Here is an 18,487-nt window from a genome sequence, read left to right as displayed (position 1 = left end):
AACACATTACAGGACTGCTGCAATAAACTTCAGTCTTCTTACTGGCAGATTCTATTTCTATTTTCTTTTTTTTTTTTTTACTCCAATAAATACATTATTTTAAGGAAAGGGAAAGTTTACCTGTACTGGTAGGATGTTCTTCCACATTTTCCTTTAAGTGGATGGTCTCAGTGTTTTCAGAACAACCTAAAAAGGATATATGTTTCCTTGGTATGTTGCTGATGGGTGGTACAAGACTGTATGTTATATTCTATGGTTGAAAAAACAGTGTGATGATTTGATTTGATTAAGCAGGAAAGCAGATAGACTAACTCATGTTATGGCTGAGAGCTGAGCTAGTCATTTTACTACTGTGATTTACTGGATATCTTAATGTGTGCCTGAGGCCATGTTCTCTCAGTTACTCATTTGCTTTATCTACATCTATAATGCTATAACAGTTTAAGTTAAATTATAATTTTTAACTAGATTGGTTAATCTAATGTGAAAAGACACTGTTTAAATTCTTTTTGCTTAGGTCAGTTTGGAACAGGGCTAAATGAAGACAAAATAAGTAATTCTTGAAACAAATAGTTTTGTCCCTAGTCTTACTGGGGCCTATGTTGGCACAAAAATGTGCCACAGATTTTTGTCACCTGCCCCCCTCCCATCTCCCATTGTCTTGGGTTTATGAGGAAGTGATAATGCCCTGAGGTATATCGGAGGTACACACGTGAAGTGATTTTGTAACCACCCTGCAAGCTGCAACTTCACCGTTTCAGATATGTTGGGTCTTAAAAAGCCACTAAGCCACTGATGGTAGGAAGCTTTTGCTGTAGGAAGTAAGATATATATTGCTCTACCTTGTCTTTCCATGGCATTGCTGTTGGCCATTGATGGGAAGAGACACTGGGCAAGCAGAACTTTGATTTGATGTGACATGGCCATAAATAAGCTATACACAGAAAAGATGACCTTTGGCCACAGGAGGGAACCCAGGAAGGTTATTTTTCTTGAAATGAACCGTTGCTAAGTGTCTAAGCTCGATCAAAGGCAAGTAGGGTGAGAACACTGAGGAACACATTTCCTGAAGGGAGGTGGAGACAGTTTAAATCTGATTATGCTCTGGAGCAGCTGCTAAAACATTACTGACTACTGACTATTCACCTGTGGGGGCACGTGTGTTGGGCACCTCCCTGGGTCAGAGGTTGAGTGGAGGTTAGGCTCAGATGAACCGAGGCAGCCCAGTCAGGGCCCAGCCTGAGCCTCCTCTGAAAGCCTTTCCTGAGGGGAAGGGGAGAGCCCAGAGGATCCTCTCAGGGCTACCTGGGGCAGTCTCCTCTCAGGCTCCTTCTGACTTTTCCTTGGAGAGATCTAAAGCAGTTGTCACTACTCCAAAATCTCCCACCTTTCAATGCCTGTTCTTGAGTGGCCAGCTTAGTGCAGGTGCTTGGGACCCTCACCTCATGCCGTGGAGGCTGCTCTTATTTCTGAAACCTACATGAGCTCAGTTTACTGCACCAGCAGTCCTTGTGCACCCAGTGTTTCTCCCATACACACGCTGCATTAAACATGTGCTGCACGTGATTACGGGAGGGCTTCCAGGGCTGACCGCAGCTGTAGTGAGAGGAGGGACCGCACAGGAATGACGCCATCTCTCAGATTACATTGAGGGGAGGTGAGTGGCTGTGCACAGGAGCAGCTGTCTTAGACCTTTCACAGTCAGAGTGAGGGAGGATATGATAACGCATGGGTTTAAGGCAGAGTATAAACCGGTTCACAAATAAAGCCTGAGATTCTGGAGAGAACTCATCACCTATGAGCTAAAGGCTACTGTCTAAGAAGAGGAGTGTGTTTGTTTCTGGGAAATTAGGGGGGCATGATGAATCAGGAAAAACAAATAAACAGGAGGAAAAATTAAAGAACACACAGGCAGTTAAGAGGAAAATCAAAACACTTTCCTGAATCTCTAGGCAGCCAAATCTCAGAGCTTTCCAAAGCATTTTTATTCTGGAGAACGTGCTTGTTTCCTGAAAGTGGGAGTGACACAAGTAATTAGACAACATTTAAGTCTAAGTGCCTTTAAACTTTTGTACACCAAAAAATACCTGCCAGCTTCAAGACCTTTTCTCACACAACACATGGATGCACACTAGCAAATGATACAGTGCTGGAGCTCAGGCCCAAGCACTGGGATTTACTAATTTCTGCTGTTAAGTCAGCTGAGCTGTCGCTGGCGTAGACACAAACCCAGCAAACAGTCAGGGAGTCAGCAGAGGCCAGGGAGCACTGCTGCGGCAGTGCCCAGCTGCAGGGACCAGTGCTGTCGTGGTCCTCCCCATCATCTGATCCAGACCACCTGAGAAAATCAAAGTGTCTATCTGCAGTTGTCTTCTCTGAGTCTTGACTCCACAGAGCACTTAGGTATGGCTTCAGCTTAAATTGTTAATTAGAGGTGGGATTTAACTCCTTACTTGAGCAAGCACTGCATTAAATTGAACATCAATATAGTTAAATTTCTGCTGCATCTCAACAGTTTGCCTCCTAGAAGAGAACCACATATCCTACTAGACCAAAATACTTGGAGCAATAAAGAATGAAATATACAAGCAAGACAGTGCCTTAGTATTGCAGGTTAAAATATCACAATGTTAGAAAAATCTTTTTTAATGTGTGTATATAATGATGTCAACCTAAAACTGTATTAAAAAACCTAGAATTTGAACACTGTTCATGTTACTGCATATATTGTTGGTTATATTTTAAACATTTCTCATTTTCACAGGCAAAGAGCTACTCCTTTTAGTAAGCCTCAAAACCACATGCATGTGTACAAGAAAAATCCTAACACTCTAGCTGAAAAAGGTATGATACAGAAATATAGATTCCAGCCTGTACATGATATTTATTTTTGATGCTCTATGCTTCCTCTGAATTTTGATATCATTGAATCAAATGCATCTTCTGTTTGTGAGCTATCCACAGCATGTCTTTCTGCCCTGATGTTTTTGTGTGACACTGTTAACAGAGCAATATTATATCTGTGGTTAAATAGCCAGAATACCAATGGTTGATCAGGGGAGTTATTATGGAATTTATTCTAGCCTCTGGCTTGTGCCTTCATCCATTTTTAATTTTAACTCAAGCTATCCATCTGATGCAAATGGCTCCAAGTTATCTGTTCAATAAATGCCAAATGCTGTCATCTGAACGCAAATCTTTGTTTAATGCTATAAAAGATAGCTGTATTTTACCAGCTTCTGTTATTTAAATGAACTGAACAGGTTTTGCTGATCACTTGACTGAAACTAAAGCATTGTAAGTATGTGTGCTTTGTTGTCAGCTACTGGTGAAAGATCAAAGAAATGGTGCTGAACACTGTCACAGATGCTAATTAATTGGCACTTATTTTCTTACATCTTAAGTTAGCCCAAAAGCAGCCCCCTAAATCTGAAATAATTGGTGACTTGTTATATTGTTTAAATAATGTAGTTTTATTTTCTAGTCCTTTGTATATTCATGCCATAGTAGGTGTAAGTAATATTGATTCTAAATCTTTTAAACTAATAAAGTGTATTTCCACTCTTGAACACTCTGCAAATGGGATATGAACATGTTCTGTGATGGAATTGTTCATAAAAGAAATATTCCAAGAGTAGCTGTTCATTTATAAGACATATCACATTCAATCTAATGCTGAAACAGGATCTATACTAAACATAAATGTGGCACCTCTTAGTTGCAGCTTCAGATTCAGTTCATTTTTCAAAATCCCCAAAGCAGCAAGATGAGCTCATTTTTAAAAAACTTGGTATAAATCTATAGGTTTCCCATGAAACTTTTTGAAAATACAAGCTTTAGTTGTTATGAACAAAATTCTGGCTAATTAGCAGTCATGACATGAGTTTGGGCTTTCTCATTCATACCACAGGCAAATATCCCGATAATATAAGAAAAATACTACCATGGTCAATATTAAGAGTGTTCTACAAAATTTTCTTGTAAGTCAGCCCAGGGTCCGAAGCTTAATGATTCAAAATATGGAACTATAGCTTCATTTTTGGCTTGGGAGTTGCTGAAGAAAGTTACTGATATGATTATGACAAATTTGAGGAGCTACTGAGAGCTATCAGAGTGGTGGGCTTTTTGTTCTGGGATTTTTTTGTTTTGTTTTCAATTTGTATCTGCACGCCTATTAAGCAACTTCTGAACAAGTTTTTTGTGAAACCTCTTTTATTACAAGCAATGACATTTCCATGACCACCTGTCAGGAAGTAAGGTTAAGTGTATGTTTCTTTTTGTACTTGTTTATAGAAAGAGAGAATCCATTTAATTTTTTATCTAATAAGCCATATAATTTCAAACACATGAAGATGATTAGTTCATTGGATGAACACTTAAACCACACAGCAGACAAGAAGCAGAAAAGTTTATGACTTATTTCCCTTTGTCCACTTAAGTATAACAGCAAGTAACTGCCTTTCAGACAAGAGGCTATTATTGCAAAACCTGAACACACCAGCATAAAAAAATTAGTTTCCACAAAGCTTTCCAGATTACAAAAAGCTTTTCGTATACTGTTTCACCACAGAAGAGCTGTTGACTGGAGACCTCGTATAATTATTTAGCTACTGTGAGCCCAATACTGTCTTGATGATAAAAAGCAAGATCTTGAGATTTATTTGGTGGAATGAAATAGACAATAGGTCTAAGAAGCTTGTGACAACTTGTGATACAGAGCAGAGAGCAAAGCCGGAGTCCAAGTGACCTGGAGTTTGAGTTGATCGCTTCATGCCAATTGTGCTGATGTCACCTGAGTATATAAAAAAGGCACGGCCAGCTCTGGGCTGAGATTTTGACTCCTAAGCAACTGGTGGGAGAAAGCATTTTTGCAGGTGTAATGTGATAATTTGTTGTAAGGAGACCAGGAACCATTCCAAGAGCTTTCTAAGTTTATTGTATTCTTAACCATAAGTTCTATGTGGTAATGAACTTCAGAAACCTCCTCACTGTGAGAATAAGTACCTACATTCTCTTCAGTCAGCTCAAAACATTAATGAACTAGTTTTGCTTTTGGTAATGGCATGGTTGTGTCTCGTGAAGAACAGCTGGAGAAATACATCTGTTACTTCTTGTCAACACTTGATTTTTTGTCTACTTTCCTTTTACTTAGTGACTGCCTGAGGATAGACCTGAGGAAAAGACTAATGGTTCTGGGACTCCCTTTATTTTATACCCACTGGGGCACCAGAGAGCTTTCTGGTCTTTGAAGGTCAACAGACTTAGGTAAAAAAACTAAAGGACTGTAGTATCAACAGAGGATATGCTTTCCTGTTATCATAGATCAAGTACTATGTTTCTGTCTCAAATTATGAAAACAACTATTTATCACACTTTTTAAAAAGGCCTAAATGGATATATGTTCAAAAGTACATAATTTGTTTAAATTTGATCTATTATTGACTGCAAGATGACAAAGGATGGGTTTAGTTACAGCTGGAAACAACCTGACATTCACTTTGAGTCTAAAGAAATACGTCTTTTGCTATAAGGTGGAATGTTATCTTTGCTGTGTGTCTCATAGTTCTCGTACTCGGACCTATTGCATGAAGATGTATCAAATTGCTGTGGATCACTTTAAGGCGCTACAAAAAACTCAGGTGTGGTAAAAAATACTCTTTTTAAAAGAAACTAATTGTAGAATTCCAGTAGGAAAAGAGCAGGTCACTAGCAAAACGATGACAATACAGGGGAGTAGATAATCTTAATGGGCATCCAGCATCATTTCTGCAGCATTGTTTCTGCTAGCTCTTCATAGTCCTCACATTTATCGTACTTGAACGATGTCTTCAGCTCCCTCTGCCTGAGATTTTAATTGGCTGCAGAAGAAACCTCAGAAAGAACCTCTTTTCAAATAAAGTTCCTTAAGATCACTTGTTCTTCCTCTTAAGATTAATTTCCTACTCGGGGACTGAGAAATAACAGGAGAAATGTGCAGAGAAAGTATTGAGCAGTGAGTAATATCTGCTGGTAAATTGGGGGAATATCAGTTCTATGGAGTGGTTGTCACATCCTTTTAAACACACTGATTAATGGGTGGATCTATTACTGAAAGCATGCAAGCTTAATTTATTCAAAGAAGTTCAGTGTATGTCACCACTCGCAGGCCTGTTTCTCTGGCATAGCATTTCACATTTACAATGTTATAACTGCTGAGAACACAACGGAAGAAAGAGACCTGTAACTCTTTGCACAAAGCACTAAAAATACAATGTGATCTGTAAGTGATATAAACTGACATGTAAGAAAATAACAGTAGTGGGATTTAAATCAAATAAAAATGAAGCTGTCATCAGTATTTGGGTACATATTCTTAGATTAAACATTTTCAATTGCAACACGTAGTTCCATATTCTTTTCTTCCGCCCTGTTTTATGGTCAAATGTGTTATTTGGAGAACAGCATGTGGAAAGACTATGGAAATGGCAATTCTGTGAAATACCATTTGAGAACTGAGACACACTTTTAAACAAGGAATGGAATTCAGGTCAAGCATCACAAATGAAATGGTTATTGTAAAAGCAATGAGAGCTAGCCATCTGCCACTGCAGCACTCAAAAGGGCTGAGATGCGGGGTCCCTGCTAAGATATCCCTATTGCAGTATCAGTTTGGGCCTGCAGAAGTCTCAGCTACAAACATTAATATAACAACATATTTTCTGAAGTGACAAATATGCTGCCTAGTTACAAAAAGCTGTGCTTGTGTCCATATAGTAGAGTCAAGCAAGGAGAAGAACAGCTTCTTGGTCACTTTAACAGAAAGTAATTTGTGTCCCTCAAGGAATTGATCCTGAATTCTTAACTCCAACGGTGATTATAGCTCCTTCTTTGGCATGAATAAGATGTTCTGTGTGTTGGTGCCATGCTGAAGATTTAAATGTCCCACACATTTGATCCAGGCTGGGGCTGTGGCAACTACTGCACAGCTGATGACAACAAAGGCTGGTTTCAAGCTCATTGTCATCACCATGGTGTTACACTAGATGAATGGGTGGCATTGATTCTGATTGGCATATTCATTCACATGCATTCAGAGCTCATGAATTTTACTTAACACGTCCCTTTGCTTATTGGCTGGGATTTAATTGGAGTGATGTATTGCAGCACTGCTAGATGAAGTGGAACAGTTTCTTTTTTTCTTTTTTTTTTCCTTGTTTTTTTTAGTTCCCTTTCTTCCAAACCTCCCAACTAGAGACACCACAGCATTAATTTTACAATCACCAAGGCATTTCTATGTATGGAACCTAATTCTTGGCTTTGTATTGAAGTTTGCATTTAATATTTGGAGACAGAAAAATAAATAGACTTAGGGAGAGCTCACACAGATTTAAGTGTTGACTTTCGTTACTGGGTTCACAAATTGTTTATTTAGCATTTTCTTTACATACCAAGAAAGCAAGAGGTCTTTTTTTTGTGCTTGCTTCTATGATTTTTTCCAACTTTCCAACTACTTTAACTTCTTTTTCAACTAGCTGAAATGAAGAATCCTGACCTATCAACTAGCAGCTTGTTGATGTCATTCCAAAGAGTGAATAAATATAAGATTATGTGCATGCATCTAACAGGTATACTCTTATGTATATCTGAATATATGCATACACTGTTACTGTTTATTTACCAAAAACATTTGGACAGAAAAATATTCTAGAATTTTTTTTTAAGAAAATTGTGTTTTCACTGGACAGTTACCAATACTGAATTGTTATTTATTGCCATTTTTAACCTGAAAAGCAAAGAAACTTTAATCTGAAAATCAAATATTTATGTCAGCAAAATCAAAATTAAATATTTGGTTTAGGGTCAGATCTACTCAGGTGAAGATATTTTAGTTTGTTGAACAAGATTGAAGTGTTTCAGTTCAAGGTAGCTCTGTATAAATTGTGAAAGATATTAGCAGAAGCTAACTGTAGCACAGGATTAATATAGTGGGTACCCTTTGAAAACAGTTAATAGCATTTATGGTTCATGTTCTGAGCTACATCTGGAGCTCTCAAGGCTCTCTCTACAGTGTCTAGATCTCAAGCAGACTTGTTTTCTTGGGCAAAAGTTGTCACTCTAAGTAACATCTACCTATGTTTGTATGCGGTTTCATATTTCTTCCCTCCCAGCCTCCTTTGCCTCCTTTGTCCTGGAGGAAATCATATCTGTTATGATCTTCCCTCTTTTTGGCTACTGAAGCTACGTATAAGTCATTTTATGAGAATTGTGGGATGGATTGCAAACCTAGTCCACAGTGACGATATGTGAAATCTTACAAATTACTGCTGAGATTTCACATGCTGTGAAAGTGAAGAGTATACATGAATTCCATGTGTATGCTTAGCATAGTTGCTAGCATATACAATTGGTTAAACTAAAATCCCATGAAGGTTTTTGATTAAAGTGGGTGTAAAGTGATAAATATGTCAGATAAGACCTAGAGGGAATTTAAATAACAAATGAAAACAATGACATGGCTTTTCTTTAGCTTTAGCTTTAGATTAGTTCAAAAGGTATATTTTATCCACACTTAGTAAAAGCAGTAAAATAATTTATGAAAAAATGAAAAAGACAGTGCCCAGCACCTTTATGTATGGTTTGATGCTTTTATGTATGATTAGATTCTCTACCTGGTGCGGTCATTCTGAAATTAAATGATATCCACTGCTTGTTGTCTTCAGGAAACTGCCAGACTACAAAATTACGACTACTCTCTTTTTTTTCCCAGCTAGGTAATACACTGACATGCTTAATAACATAGTATAGTTATTAAAACATAGCCCATGCCATACCACAGTCTGAGCATCTCTGAGGCACAATCCAGGAAAGCCATAGATGATAATCTAAATCAGAAATGTTTTTTCTAGATTATTGCTATGTTTCTCTTCTACTATTTCATGTGTCATAACATTTCCTAATTTATTGCTTCTCATGTATTAAATCAAACACTGTTTTTTGGAGGAAATAAAATTAATTTTATGAACATCTGCTTAGCTATAAGTGGTTCTTTTGCTTTATCTGGCTTTTGCTGTGAATAGAGTCGTACACATAGCATTGTCTGTTTTCCTTAGTGATATACCAGAGGAGAAAAAATTCACTAGCTTTTTACAGAAGTGCATGCACATACCTGTGTTGTGGTAAAATGAAAAAAAATATTTCTGACATTTAGTATCTCTGAATCTACAGTCCACAATTAGTTTGACAGAGATATGTCTAAAAACTATTGTACCTCTCTTTCTGCAATTTCAAGTAGCATTACATGAATTACTGAATTGCATCCTATGGAGGCACCTTAAGCCATTCTGTATGGGCTAGTGAACTTTAACTGAGGATGCGAGGCTTCACAATGACAGTTTCCGGAAAGTTTTAAGAAAATCAGACTTAGCTACCAATTCTGAGCATCGGTATTTCAGCCCAAGCTGCTGGAAATTGGTGGGAGACTTTCTAATCAGTTTTCAATGGTGAATTGATGCTTCTGTTGTCCAAATGAGCCTGTACTTGGATATAAATATAAGGGAATATAAAACAAAGAGGTTTTCAGAAAAAGCAATAAAGTTTTTACTCAGTGCTAAAATCCTCAGTTCCACAATTAGTTGTTTATTTCAAAATAATACGCAAACTTAAATAAAACTGTTTATTTTGAGGAAATGCCTAAAGGCTAAAACCTTTAATAAAAGTGTAGTCTAACTCTAAGCTGCATTTTGTGTTGGTCATCACAGTGCATGGAAAGCATATCTCAGGTTCCAGCCATGGTGAAACAAAGCAGACCACAGCATATAGTGACTTACCAGGCAGAGTTTCAGATGTGATATTCAGACACCGACAGTTATCTTACATCAGGGTATTTTTCTCACAGCTTTTCAATGGTAACTAGACAAAACTCTGCCAATGACCTCATTGATACACACTTAGAGACACAAGCTGCAGGGGTAAGATTGCTCTGTAAATGAGGTGACACTGTAGTGGGATGTGAGTCTGGGTACAATGTATATCTAGACACAGTCTGTGTTGGAGCTGCAGCACATGTAGGGGCCAGCGTGTGATCTGGTCCTGTGGGGATTAACAGCATGTTAGGCATTTCCCTCATGTCAAAGAAGAATGCCGCCTCAGCCTTTGCTTCCTCCAAGGGAAGAATCACTATCTCAGTCAATTTCTTTGGCTCCTTCTGCAGGAAAGGCAATGGCAACCACAGCCAAAACAGAGGATAGATTTGTCCCACTAGAAGGAGTAAATTTTGCAAGAAAGCCCTCCCCTTTGATGCAGGTGGTAGCACGAAGAGGTGCTGCTGGTGCCGCGATGCTGTGTGTTGTCCCATAGGCAGTCTTGCAGGGTGTGCACATTCCAGCCCTTCAGCAGGGCGCTGCTAGCTTAGCAACATTAGTGCACTGTCAATATTTGTCTGCCAAAATCCTACCATTAAGTATGCTGCTTAAAGCTGGATTTTACAGATACTAATTAGTCTTACCCTACATTCTCTGTTACCCTCTCCCTGCCTCCAGAGAATGGATCACTACAGCCTATAAAGGAGACTCAGCAGTTTCGGCTTCCAGCTCTTTTAGAAAGGAAACTGAAGATCTTTGTTGGGACACAGTTGTTAGTTAGGCTTATTCAAGAATTTTCAGATTTCCTAAGCAAAACTTTTGCAAAATTTTAGCCACTGTCATACATCCTCTGTTAAAAGCATATTGGTTATTACCTGTTCCTGTATGTTTCATACTTCTGCTTCTTTTAATCCTGCTTCTATGACAATTTAAAACCATCATGTGGACGACGTAGAAGATTCAGCTGGCTTGAAGGAGAATAAACTGTTTGGGTAGCAGTAGAGGCTATAAGAAATAGAAGACAGAAGAGGGTAACTATCCAGATGTTACAAGAAATCAAAATATGGCTACTCTTTTTTCCATAGTCAGAAAGCATTAAGTCTATTACAGCCAGATGAGCTTCTCCTCTTTCTAGTTCTGGTAATATGAATAATAATTTTAAAATATTATGACTCTATATACCATAAAGATTTAGAACTTGAGGGGTATCTATACATGTAATACAAGTTGCAATGGAAGTTAGGCACTCACTTAGTCAAGATCTGGATCATGCTTTCACTGCATAGCTGTACAATCATTTCTTCCGACACAAGGCAGGGGATGGGATAGGAACAGAAACAAATGGATAAAGGTGAAAGTGGCAAGAACCATCTAAATAATCTTAACTTAATGTTGCCAAAGAAATTTTGGCATGATTTCAGGCTGTACTGCCTAGATTTTCATGTCTGTAAGCCTTTATTTTGCCTAAATCTCTATCTCCAAAGCACTGGCACATGTGGGCTCCTACACCTTAAACAACTTCTCTGAGCCAGGCAGACTGTGCCACCCACAAACGGATGACAGAGACAGACTGAGAAGTAATTTGGACAATGAGATAGTAGGAGAAGAAGGATACTTCTGTAGTAAGTACCAAATAGATTTCCCAATTAATTGGGTTAGAGAAAACACAAAATCAGTGAGATGCAGTGAAAATGTTTTAATGATAACTGTCTACAAGTAAAAAAAAAAGTGCAAGGGCCTACTGCACTTGTATATACATGAGTGTACAGTGCCTTTTGAGATGAGCTAAGGTGTCAAAGATATCTACACAAGGCTGCAGTTATGGGACAGGACCTGTGGCTTATTGGAGTAGCAGCAGGAGGCTCGGTGTCATTCCTTATGGCACCAGATGCCAGATCTCACATAGCACCAGATGGCCCAATGCAGACAAATAAGTGGAGCCTTTGGTCTCCAAACCAAGATGAAGATAAATGCTCTTCTAACTAATGTTGAAGAGAAATTGCAAATATTACACTTCTGTGAAAAACAGTACTAATAAACCACATTAATTCTTATAATAAGAATTTGGTACATAATAGTCTTTCATACATATACCTTGTTCACTATAGAGACATGCATGTACTGTAAATAGTGTAGGCTTAATATCATTCTCATAAGGACAAGTCTGCTGCTGAATATGCTTTCACACACATATATATACATCTTTAGATATATATGCATCTTTAGATATATATGCATCTTTAGACATATATGCATATACAGCTAGAGATACTTCTCTATATATAATTCTGTCTCTAAAAGCAGTGCATACATCTCAATGTATATCATTGTCAAGCACAGACATCTTGGTGTGCAAGCAAGTAGATATACACAATTACATATTAAAATACATGTGTGGGAACATATCTACACCTGCACACTCTTACATATACAGTCTGTCTCTGTACGAACAAAAGTGCAGATGTGTGCATCACATTAAAACTTCACCAGTATATTTGATTTGCTACAGGGCTATCACCCGCCTAGTTTATAGAAGATTGAACGCTGAGCAGAATTTGGGTGTAAGCCTACAGTACCAGCTTCCACTTGACTTCAGCCTCTACTTTGACTGCAAATGTGGCTGGTAACAGTTAAGTATTTGCGGGTGTGATAGGTGAGCGCCATCCATCATGGATAATGTTGTGAGACAGTTGTGCCTCCTTTTGTTTCCGTATTCCCTTGAGGACACATTCTGGAGGCATGGCTGTGTTTACCCTGTGATTTTTTTTATTTCTTTTTGTTTTTTTTCAAAAAAGTCACTGACCGTGTTTACTTTACTTCCTTCCCCAGCACTGTTTACCAGCTTTGGTGTGATGGGATGACTAAGTCAATATATATTAAGGAACACATAACAAAGTTGTAATGAGAATTAGTGGTACTGTGAAAAGACAGAGACATTGGCTGCTGTGCTCTGTACTGTTTAGTCTGGGGGTAATGAAGAGCTCACAGATGACCTGATTTCATTAAAGTAGGTCAGATTTGACTGAAATGTAGCTATGGCTCTCTCCCAGCAGTGCAGTGTCTTTCTCCCCACATCCCTGCCTGTCACCTCAGATTTTGCATGCTTTCAGGCAATTACCTTAGGATTTTGTTAGTATTTTAGCCAAATATATACTACAGTACTTAATTTCCATGACTCCCCATGTTTTCTTTCAGATGACGTGTGATGGAAAGGATGATCATACCTCTGTCTTTTCTGCAGGAAAGGTGGTAGTGTGAGAGGATGTCACACTTGATAAAACAGCATTTATGCATCATAGATATTTCTCAGTGAAATCCTATCTGTACAAGATACCTGCCATTTTTATGATTAGCCCTATGTTCATACACAGCTTTAATCTAATTTTCTATTTATTTGCCGTGATTCATATCCATGAGTTTAACACTACAGTAAGACATTCTGATTTAGCAATATCCTAGCACAAATATACCTTTGAAAAGGTACCGAGAATGTCTTTACTAGACTTTGTGCTCACAAATATGAATGTATTAGCAGACGTAAGAATTGTTCACAATTTTTATGGGATGAATGTAACACTGTGAGACACTGGAAAAAGAAGAATTAGTTATTGTCATACCACAGGATGTCTGCTAAGAGAGTTTCCTTCTAACATCAGTGGGAGCAAGGTTGAATCTATAGACCAGATCTAAACAAAGACATTAGGGAAGCTATTCAGGCAGGAAAAAAAAAAGTAAATCAGGCCCTGTTAGGTAAAAAAATAATGGTAGAGTAAGGTGTACAAAGGACATAGCCTTTTACTAAAAGAAATTTTGAAAACCCTAGGTTGATAAACATATTCAAGCTTTCTGTTCAGCTGCTAAAACTTCACTCATCTTCTATTATGGAATATTCTTGTCACTTTTATTACAGACTTTCTATAGTTATATGATTCCCAGAGAAAGATACAATATCCTACATTTAGTTACTTGTCTCTATTTAAAAGACTATCAGGTTTTTCTGTCAAAATGTCTGAAAAGGTATCAGCCAAAGTGCTTTCTCTTGCAGCCATATTACATTTAAATTGGGGACTACATAACTGCTGAAATTTGGGAAATCCACTTTCCCAACTCCCTCCTCCTCACTTCTTTTTCTTGCCCTTAATTGTTGTGATTGTGCCTCTCATGACTTCTAAAGCAAGTGTTTTGTTCTCCAATTTGCTTCAGGTCATTACAGTAAAATCTTTTCATTCCTGAAATCTTTTTTTCCCCCCATTAGTCCTGAGACAAACAAATTGATTGTGATTTTCAGTGGCAACTGGGGTGGTCAAGCAGTTCCCAGAGAAGTCTGTAATAAGATTACTTGCGTAAGTAATCTGAGGACCGTGGGCTTTTGAAAATTCCAAGTCTTCTGGCTACAATTTGGCTTTTTAATATTTCTTTTACTCATTTTCCCTTCAGAAAGACCTTCATACAGTTTGCACCATTATAAATGAAACCAATCAAAGTAAGATTGCCGTAGTTTCAGGAACAGAACAGGAACAACTATGTTTGCTTGGGAGTTGTTTTTCAAATAAAGTGTACCAGTTCTCAATACTTTCTTTGACTTGGAAGTCTTTGTCTTAATACCTCCTCTGCTCTTCTGACAGAAGACCTGCTTGTCTGCCTGTCTATCTGTGTTGTAGGGATGCAACATGATCACAATTTTGTCAATGCAAAAGTAACACAGGAACCACCAAAACAAATTGCCTGTGGGCTAAGACAGTGTGAAGGACAAGGCAGCAGAAAATCAACCTCAATACAAGATTACTAGAATAGCCATCCCCTGCATAATGCCATAAGACTTGCCCTGTTTGGATGTTTGATGATGCTAGTGGGGATTTTAACTGTGCTGAGCCCCATGAAACCGAAGTTTTCAGTTTGTACTTCCTGAGTATAGACTTAGGTTACTTGAGGGTGAACTGTGATGTTGTTACTGACTACAGTTGTGTTGACAGCTGTATCTGTTGTTTCTTTTCTAACTGAAAGACGCAAAAGATGTGTGCTCACTGATTTTTCTCAATACAGATTAACTGGAAAGATCTTCATTTTCAGCCTCAGATTCATCTTTTATAAGCTTCAACAAAGGCGTAATACTTTAGTTTACCACTGCCCTCAAATCAAAGGAAGGAGATCAAAAACCCTGTCTTGAAAAGATTACGCAACTCAATAGGACCTGATCTTCTTGTATTATTGCATCCATTACAACAGCACAGTTCAGGCAGGTGTTAGTTTCAATTAACCTGGGATTCAGGTATTCACAACATCTTGTCTGCCAATTACCCACATAATTACATGGCCCAGGACTGTAGAATAGAATCAGCCATCATGCAAGGCATGTGTGATTACTGAAGAAAAGAGGAATTCAGAGGGTGTATGAGTAAAGCACAGCTCCAATGATCATGGACAAAAGTGGTCTTTAGTGAAGAAAGCTTATTTACCAGGCTCTTGCTGATCTCTTGAATGCAGGAACTGTGCCAACAGTGTTTGTGTGATACGCAGATGCCTCACAGCTGTCCCTTGTTTTTGTATTCTTATTCAGTCAGTAGGTAAAGTGAGAACTTATTTAGAATTTTTCAAGGAAGAAACTGAAAGGCATTCCAGGGAGCTAATGACACAGCCGTATATGGCAAGAAATCAAAATATGAGAGTCAAGAAAACCTTAAATCCAGCTTTCTCCGACCAGGATGTCAGCTGAAAAAGACAACTGCTGACATTTTGACCTGGGATATCCACTGACTTGGTCAGTATGAATGCCTTTTTTGTAAGGCTCTGTCACTGTACTGTCAAAAATCAATCCACTATGGACCTCAACATAAAGATCTTTTAAGGCCAAAGGCCAAAGGTCTTTCTGAGCCATAAATGCCATATATCTTTGTACTATTTTAAGCAACAATGCCACAGGGAAATGTAAAATTATGGACAAAAGTTGTGAAAAGCAGTAATAATATAAAATAATATAAAATTGTTTACACTTAATTATGTATACTTAATGTTATTTGAGTTTAATGATAATGAAGGAAGCCATAGAAAGGTGGGCTGTTTCCTCCCATTCATCATCTAAATCCAGACTATGTTAACCTAAACCACTTTCTAATAGAATAACTATCATTTCAGTGGAACAAATTGTGAGGAAGGATGCTGTTCAGCACTAATGTCAAAGCATGGGCCTCTACTTCATCAGGAATCGAACAGCAGTATGATGCAAGGCTGATATAATTTGACAATGTTTCAAGTGTACCTGTCATTCTAAAGGAGATCTATGCTATTATAACCTATTTTTTACACGGGAAGTTTTTTAATATGTGTGATAGATTTTGTGATGTGGGGTTTTTTCCATAATAAAGGAATCCCATTAAATATGATACCTATTTTTAGATTTCTTCAAAATGTTCTTACTAAATGCAAATATTTAAACAGGGAAAGTCCCAAAGGACTTATAAATCCATGCATTTTAATTTTTACAGAAGCCTTTGCTTTTAGTAGAATGCATGGTATATGACCATTAACTGCTATACTGTGGCTAATACATAATTTTGTGCCTCTCTTCATACATGTTTGTATTTGTGTCGACATTTATTGACACAGGCAATTTTAAAAATTCTAAATTATATGATTTGTAAATGCTATATTGAGGGAATGTCGTGGTTTTCTAGTGAAGGAGCTAATATGGCTTCCGCTGAAATTCTGCATTATGCCAAGATAAAGCAATTCAAACGTATACCAGTTCCCTGGGAATTATAGTATAAAAGCTCAGGGACATTTCTCCCACAATGTAGCCTTTTCTCGACGTCATATCCATACATCTTATATCAATCACAGAAATAATCCGTTTGACAGCTGTGCGTTTGGGGCATTGTGATACACGAAAGTTCCAGATTAATACACAAGCTCAGAGATATTTGCTGTCATGAAAATAACAGTTTTAATGCAGTTTGAGTGTTGTCTGTATTCAGAGATCAGGTTTAAGGAAGAATAATCTGGGCCCAAACCTATGGATATTTCTACCCTTACATATAGTTTCACACAAGCCATTTCTAGATGATGTGTAATTTTTCTATCATAGAAATAAGAAAATATTTAGATGGTGAAAATAAAGCAGCCAGAATTATTCCTATGCTGGTAAATGCATTGCTAAAGAGAGATTTACCCATCTCTCCCACTCAGCCATACTGGTGAGAAGTAGCTGTCTTATTAAACTTTCTTGTCTTTTATTTATTGCTGTGTTTAATATCACCATTGAAGGGCATCTCAAATTTTGCAGTGCTTCTGCAGAGATTTTGGAGTGTGGCCAGAGTTTCCTTTTTTTTTTTGGGGGGGGGGAGTCAGATAAATTAGAAGAAGGAATGGGGTGATAGCAGTGAGTCATTTGACTCACGTGATACGCATGGGTGAGCTGCTTCTTGCTTCTGCGTTCCTAGGAACAGTCTGGGATGCAGAGGCAGGAACATCACCTGTAAGACATTGCAATAACCCTCCTTCATTCTTCAGGTTTGCAAAATCTCTACTGTAAAAGTGTCCAGTCTGATTTGGGCCACGCGTTTCATGGAAGTTATAGCCCAGCTGGGCAGAGTCCAAACAGAGTAACAAAATGATCAGAGAATGATCCAGAAAATGTCATACTTGGAGAATGACAGAAACAATTATAAGCTGAGAAAAGACCTCTTTACCTGGTGTATGGCAGAACCCTGCAAAAAGGAAAGGAATATAGCAAATAAGAAATATAGGAATCATTTAGTTTAACCACTAAAAAAATCCTTCACTTGGAAGTTCTCATGAAACTCTGGAATGAGTTGCATGCTGAGATTCTGGATCTTCTGTTAGAGGAGGTCTATAACAGTAGGTTAGACAAAGAGCTCCCAAAACCATAGACATGATCTTCTGGTGTATGGAGATGGATCAAGCTATCTCTGGAGGGATTTTTTTCTGCACTGTTGTCTCTGATTTCATCTTTAGGCAGGTATAAATCTACCACAGTGTAGCAGATTTTTACATCCGATAGCTTTCATAAGTGGCACAACCTTCAGGGGAAGCTTTGGGTGAGCAGGTCACATCTGTCAGCATTGCAAAAGCCATAACCATAACTGGCTCTAATTAGCAGCCTGTACGGCAATTTTAGCTGTTAGGACAACTTGGCTATAAAGGATGAATGATCTTTTCACCCCACTGGGTGTTTCTTCAAGCTTGGCGAAGCTGGTAAGTCAGAGCAAGGAAGCGGACAGTGCTGCTATCCATGACATATCTTTTTTTTTTTCCTTTGCTATACTGCAGAGTATGTGGGTCTCCATGATTGTGTATTCAACATCTTTCACAAGCACTGCTTTCATACACAGAATAACCTACTTGTGCATTACTGTTCAGTAGTGAAAATTGTAGAGGTTTCAGTGGAGAGGTGAAGGGAGGGAAAGAAGAGGAGAGATTTATGATAACCAGGTAGTTGGCTGCTCTTCCGCTGGAGGCATGTAAATAGAGCGAAATTCTGACATCAGCACGTTTTCAAACTTAGGCACTGTTGTGAGCTCACCTTTTAAATGTGAGTATTTATTTAGACAGGGTAGAAGGATGACCCAAGAATTCCTCTCAGCCTCATGCATAAATATTTGCAACATAGGTTTCAAGAGCCTTTTACCTTG

This window comes from Phaenicophaeus curvirostris, chromosome 2, assembly GCF_032191515.1.
Source record: "Phaenicophaeus curvirostris isolate KB17595 chromosome 2, BPBGC_Pcur_1.0, whole genome shotgun sequence".
NCBI lineage: Eukaryota > Metazoa > Chordata > Aves > Cuculiformes > Cuculidae > Phaenicophaeus > Phaenicophaeus curvirostris.
The sequence above is the reverse complement of the archived record's forward strand: the minus strand, read 5'-3'. Positions refer to the sequence as shown.